At 37.0% G+C, this 6,716-nt stretch overlaps 1 pseudogene; it reads right to left on the minus strand.

Annotated features, from left to right (window-relative positions):
- Positions 1–2,280: 2,280 nt before the first annotated feature.
- On the minus strand, positions 2,281–3,544 carry LOC101709838 (NEDD8-activating enzyme E1 catalytic subunit pseudogene; annotated as a pseudogene).
- Positions 3,545–6,716: the final 3,172 nt, after the last annotated feature.

Below are 6,716 nucleotides of genomic sequence, written 5' to 3' on the forward strand. Positions count from 1 at the left end.
TAGGTAGGGCTTTTGGCAGGTGGCTTTGTCTAGGGCATGTAATACCGGGATCAAGGAGTTGATGCTGAGATTGATTTAAGGTGTGATGCCAGGATTAAGGGTGTGAGTGTTTCCAACCTTTAGGATGAGTAGCCCAGATAAATTATAAGAGAAGGAAAGAGGACTGCCATTCTCTTTTGCTCGTCACTTGCTGCTTGCTGCTTGCTGCCTTCTGCCTGCCCTGCTTGGCCATGGACTGTTTCTCCTCTGTGATGCCCTTCTCCTATGCCACCCTGCCTTGGAGCTGACAGACTATGGACTGAAACCTCTACAAACTGTGAGCTACAATAAACCTTTTAGCCTTAACTTTGGGTGTCACATATTTGTCTCAGCAATGAGAAAGCAAGTAAGACACTTTGAATCCAGCTTTCCCTGTGGTATTATTTTTCTTTTGTTGAAAGACTTACTTTAACATTTCTTACAGTGCTGCTCTGCCATCCATGCATTCTTTCAGCTTTTATAAGATTGAAAATGTCTTAATTTTGTCTTTTTCAGAAAAGGTATTCCTCAGATTATTGGATTTCAGGTCAACAGTTGTTTTCTTTCAGTATTTTGAAGCTGTTTTCCCAGTCTGTTCTGCCTTTCCTGGTTCCTGATAATCTGCTACCATTGTTCTCTGTATCTTCCATAAGTAATGTTTCCTTTTCCTTGTGTGATTTTAACCCTTTGTCTTTTTCACTGTTTTGAGACAATTTGATTACTATGAGCCAGCCCCGGGTAGTTTCTTCACACTCATACCTTATATGCCCTGATCAGACTCATGCATGGACTCACGGAGCACACTGTCTTCCATGTGTCTCTCCGTCTGGCATCTGCTTTGCAAGTTCTCATTGTTTTTAATGTCCCTGATTTGTCAACAACATCTCTTCAACTTGGGGAGACTGTAAAGTTCCCTCTGCATTCACCTTTCTTGTGCTGTACTCTGTAAACTCTTTCTAGACAGTAAATTGGGGGCAATCATAGGGCTCACTGTATTTGTTTCTTTCTTCTTTTAGAAATTATTGTCTGTCAGTGTTTTCAGTATCTGAAAGTCATTTCATATATTTTGTCCATTTTTTAAAGTGTAAAATGGGTCCTTGTTATTGCATCTAGGCTAGGCCTTTTCAATCTGAATTCTTTCAGATAATGTACTTTTCTTATTACTGCTGATACAGCTCCCTCTCCATTTTTTCTCTGTCTTTCTTGCATTCCAATGATTTCAGATATATCATTTTTGACTCTGTCTTCCATAATTCTTACTTTCTGTTTGGTATTTTTCTATGTTTGTCTTCTTTTCTTTCTTTCTTTCTTTTTGGGTTCTGGGGATCAAACTCAGGGCCTCGTGCTGTTGCGAGTCAGGCACAGTGCCACTGAGCTGAATCCCTGGCCCTGTCCTCTTCCTTCTCTGATTGGGAACTTATCTTTATTCAATAATTTATTCCTTAGCAATCCATTCTGATACTTATCTTTTGTGTTTTCTACTTTCACATTTTATTATTAATATTTTTAGGTAGTTCTTTTTATATTTTACTGTACTTTTAATGTTTTTCTTATTGTATTTAGTATAATTCACTGATTAATTTTAAGTTCTTTTTTTTAAGACAACTTATGATTTTATTAATAAATAGTGTAAAAGCATCAGTGATAACTGTTTAAACATTAAATTTTTAAACAGCCATGTTGGCTTAAATTTGTGCACAATGACCTCTATGTCACTGAAAATACATACATGAAAATATTCCCTATTTCCATGCACAAGTATTCAGCTATAACACTGCTCACAAATTATTATGGACAGGATAAACTGTAATAATATTGATTTGGACAGTCACAATTACATGAAGATTACATTGAGTAATAACCTATGTTTAATATACTGTGGATGTCAGGTTGTAACAGTTAAAGTTACTTAAAACTTAATTCCTTAGTTCCTTTAAAGGGACATTTTTTGGATATGTGAATACCCAAATGAAAGCCAAGGAATGCATTTTGTTCATAATAACAAAATTCACACAGAAGAGGGTGTTTGCCTCCTCCTCTAAAAGAAGCTTTACATTTACTCAGAATCTCTCTCTCCAGGACACGTTTACAAGCGCTGACACCAAAATTGTATCTTCAATGGAAAGTTATAAAGTTAAAAAAGAGTAGTTCATTATATGAAAAAAGTCAAATTTCAGTAACACTAATGCTAAAAATGACAAATTCAATTTCTTAGCATCCATGAAGTATATTATTTCCATAAGTTGTCTATTAGGTGCAGATTTATTTTCTTTCAGAAGTAAAATGAAGTTTGAATAGTACAGTCTGTGGTGTGGTGACATCAGCAACTGCCAGTTCTTGTCCATCAACAAGTCTTAATTCTTTCAAAGTTTTGGAAAGACTTGTTCGTTCTTCAATAAAGGTTACTGACTGTAAGTAAAGTGTTCTATTTTTCCCTTCTAATGTGGCTGTGATAGCTCGAGATTTCACCTGCAGAGAAGCACTATTGGTTAGATAATCCAAAACCTCCTGTAATTTAGCTGATGGAGAAAACAATGTTTTGAGGAAGTTGGCTACAAGCTGGGCAGTTCTCCTTTCTCTCTGCTTCAAATGTGTAAGTGTACAGCCCATCCACATCATTGAATACCAAGTAATTATTAAGGGGAATGTACACACTTGTGGCTATTTTAAAAACCTCTGTGGCACAAACAGCTGCAATGACTGCATTTGTGGAAGCTACTGCAGGAATGATTCGTTTTACTACCCCTTGAGTAAGTCTGTATGTAACACCTCTAATATTATATTTTGATGCTCTCTCTAGAGATTTTTGAAATTTACATTGAATATGTTTAGGATCATCTCCATCCAATGGAACCCCTTCTCCAAAAGGCTGTTCTTTAGGCCAATGCAACATCCTTACCTACTCAATACAATGCTCTGGTAGCCTTGGCATGGATAAAATAGTACACATGGGAAAATTAACCTGTGTTGGATAAAGTTCCAGTGTACCTTCAATACAAGTAGTGATTTCAGGGAGAATCACCCGAGCATTTCCTTTAAAACCTTCTGTACAATGGACCTTGGATCTAGCACATCATCTTCATAATTTAGAAGAAATATCAGCATTCCATTTAGCCATCTTCTGGCTATAATAGAGTGCAGTCCACAGACAATAATATGGAACTGTCAATGGAAAGTGTCATTAAAATCTTGAGTCTTCTTGAAATGTGGAATAACATTACAATTAGGAATTCTGTCATTTAGAAATTCTGCAGCAACTTCAGCCTATTTAGATTGGAAACATCTATAGTGTCCATGTCTATGACATGAATTTGTCTAAAGCCAGACAATGCCAGGCTTTTCAGGAGCTCACATCCTAAGCTGCCAGCTCCAATGCCTAGAACTTTACATATATCTAAGAAAAACTGGAGAGATTCAGTGCTCGGTTCGAATTCAGGGTGTGTGAAGGGTCCAGATCGCTCAAGGAACTTCTTTTCAACCAGCTCCTCTATTCTCCTTTTCTTCCTAGCTCCTCACCATCTGCCATATTGTTCTCCGCCTCTTCCAATTTTAAGTTCTTGATCGCTGATTTTTTTTTTTGCTTCTGATAGAATTTGTTATCTAGTATATTTTGTTCTTTTGAAATCAGGAAGATCTTCAAATACCTTGTTATTTTGTCTCATGTTACTGTAAATTGATTTTTCTCCTGAGATTTGCTACTTTGCTACTTTGTGAAGGAAGCCTGTGCAGTTAGGTCAGGACACGCTCTGTGCCACCCTCAATAAACTCAAGCACGTGTCTGGAAACCAATGACAATGCTTCATGCCAGAAAACAACTTTAGCTCAGTGAGAAACCTTTAATGGTTGTCAAACTTTACTACTCATCAGAATAACCTAGAGGACCATCAAGCACATACATTGGTGACATCACTCCCAGAATTTCTGATCTTGTAGAAGACAAGTATTTGTTTTTTAACAAGTTCTGAAGTGACCTTGGTCCAACACTTTGAGAATCACTGGCATAGAAGAGTGAAGAGAAGAGTATTGTGGTCTCTTTTGTATTTGGCCCCTTTTTTATCCTGGCTCCCACAGCCAGGGCTAGGGCCTATCTCAAGTCACAGCTATCTGCTTCCTCTTTCTGGGGACGATTTCACATTTACAATTTTGCCTACCCAGGGTTCAGCTCTCTCCATCTTCTCTGTCAGTCCTATTTCCTGTTTCTTTGTTTTGGTGTTTTCACCTATATTTCCCTCACTGTTGATTTTGGAGGAGGAAAGTTTCCAGCCAATGTAGGTAAGCTTCTTGGAAGAAAAAGCTGATCATCTTAACAAATTCCTAATTTTCTAGCTTTTCAGTTGAATCTTTTATTTCCTTAAAATATGTACACATAATTTTGAAGTAATTTTTCCTTTGGCATAACTTTATCTTTAAAAGTACTGAAAGCTGGGCACAATGGCATACAGCCTGTAATCCCGGCACTGAAGGAGGCTGAGGCAGGATTGCAAGGTCAGTTCCAGTTCTACTTGGGCAACTTAGCAGGAGCCTGGCTCAAAATTAAAGAAAGTAAAAAAGGGCTAGTCAAGTGCCTCTGAGTGTGATTCTGTAGTACCACACACACACACACACACACACACACAAATATTTAATTGTATATATACATAAAAGTGCAGAATAATGGAGTTTTTAGGAGAGGTTACTATTTATTAATGTTCTTGACTTTCATTTGAATGGTTCTAGAGATTTATTATTAACCTTGAAGTTGGGGTTTATTTTGAGTTTAAATTTTTATCATGTCATATGTCTTTCTATCGAATCCTTACTTAGCATCTGCTGAGATAATATTGTATTTCTCCATTAAGTTTTTAAAAATATGATGAATTTTTTCATTTTTTAATGAACCATTGTTATAGTCTTGGTATGAGCTTCACTTATGGTGTGATTCATGTAGGTTATTCTTTTTTGGTACCAGGGATTGAACTCAGGACTTTGCGCTTGCGAGGAAGGCGGCAGACCCTATAGGTTATTCTTTTTAAGTCAACTTGCTAATATTTTATTTCTTTTACTTCAGTTTTTATGAATGAGATTGTTCTTTATCATATGCTTAATGTACATCTACATAAAATTTGAATATACATTACTGCATTGTTAGATAAATTAGCACCATTCACTCCAATACTACTCTCTCCCAATCCCAAACCATTATGTCAGTCTCTGTATCAACTGAGAGGAATTCAAAGACAAATACGACCTGGTTTCTCTCTTGGAGGAACATACAGTATTGCAGGGGAGAGAAAAAAAGGAAACAAATACTTACAAAATGGTATAAAAGTGCAATAATGAAAACCTAGTCTAGGTAATCTAGGAGCACAGAGAAGGAAGCTTTTGGCACATAAGTTGGTCAATAAATATTTGTTGAACAGCAGTCACTGTGTTTAGAAGAGGATTTTTAGGAGCACTTTCACAGAGCTGTTGACTTTTGATATTATTGATAAATAATGAAATGGAAGCCACGTTCTTGCTTTTGACAGAGTGAACTACTTAGCAAACTAGAAGTAGAGGGCCCTTTTTCGACTGTATTTTTCTTTTTCATAATCAACACTTGCAGTTTCAAATGATTCCTGATCTTTCTTTCTTTGCTTTCATCCATGTGTCATGAGTCATAGTTTCTGAATTGCTTCCAAATTTTCTACCAAAATCAACTAAATATTTCTATGTCATGAGTTCAGCAAAATTACTGAAAAATCATTGGAACTGTAAGTATTTTGAACGTCATAAAAATTTAGCATTGAAATTCTCACTCTTTAGTTATTGGAAATTATTTAGACTTCAAGGAAATGATTTACATGTTCCTGATACATTTACTATGTTTCTATTTTCTTATATGTCACCTTTTCTTTGTATGTCACCTATTTTCTTTACTCTTCTTTCCACCGATTACATTTCACAGGGTATTGTGTGTGGGGGATGGACATGTATTGGCTTCTCCGCTGTTGCCTTCACAGCTGGGCAGGTCACTGCAGCCCTTTGAAGGACATATTTTCTCTTCATTTTCCCAGCTGTACAGTGGCTTTGGGTAAATTACCATGGTCACAAAACCTAGTGATGGTGAAGCTGGAATTCCATTGCAAATGTGTCAGAGCCCAAAGTCTGCAGCTGTTTTAATTATACCATAGAATGGATGCGGTTTCAGACCAAAATGCATGTTTCAGATCATAATGTTATTTGTGACATTCCCATGCATTTATCAGTGCAAATCTAACAACTGTTAACAAGCTGAAACCTAAGATTCACTTGGAGAGTTTAATAAAATGCAAATTACAGGGCTTTGTCCCCAGAGACTGATCCAGGCAGTGTGATGTCTCAGAATCTGCATTTCTAAGAAGACTTTCAGTCGATTTTAATATCCAGGCAGCTACAGAAATGAGAAATTTATGCAACTGTCTCCCAGTGGTAGAGTTTCAGTTGTGAATCTGAATTCATTAGTGTCTCTCAGCATGACTGCTGTCCCAGGTCTTCTCCTTGGAGACCAACCATGTCGATGCAGGAATAGAAGTTAAATGTCCCTAGGAAAGAAGGTGCTGCCTCCCATGGCACCTGAAGTCTTTGTGGAGGACACTCGTGTAAAGATATTATTTCCCAGTTGAGACTCATGTTCATCGTCCTCTTCAAAGATGGCGTTCTTAACTCTGGTTCCATTTTAGTTCAGGCAATGCCTGGAC

Source organism: Heterocephalus glaber, unplaced genomic scaffold (genome assembly GCF_053883595.1).
Source record: "Heterocephalus glaber isolate CG9 unplaced genomic scaffold, H.glaber_assembly_v1.0 deba00001472, whole genome shotgun sequence".
NCBI lineage: Eukaryota > Metazoa > Chordata > Mammalia > Rodentia > Bathyergidae > Heterocephalus > Heterocephalus glaber.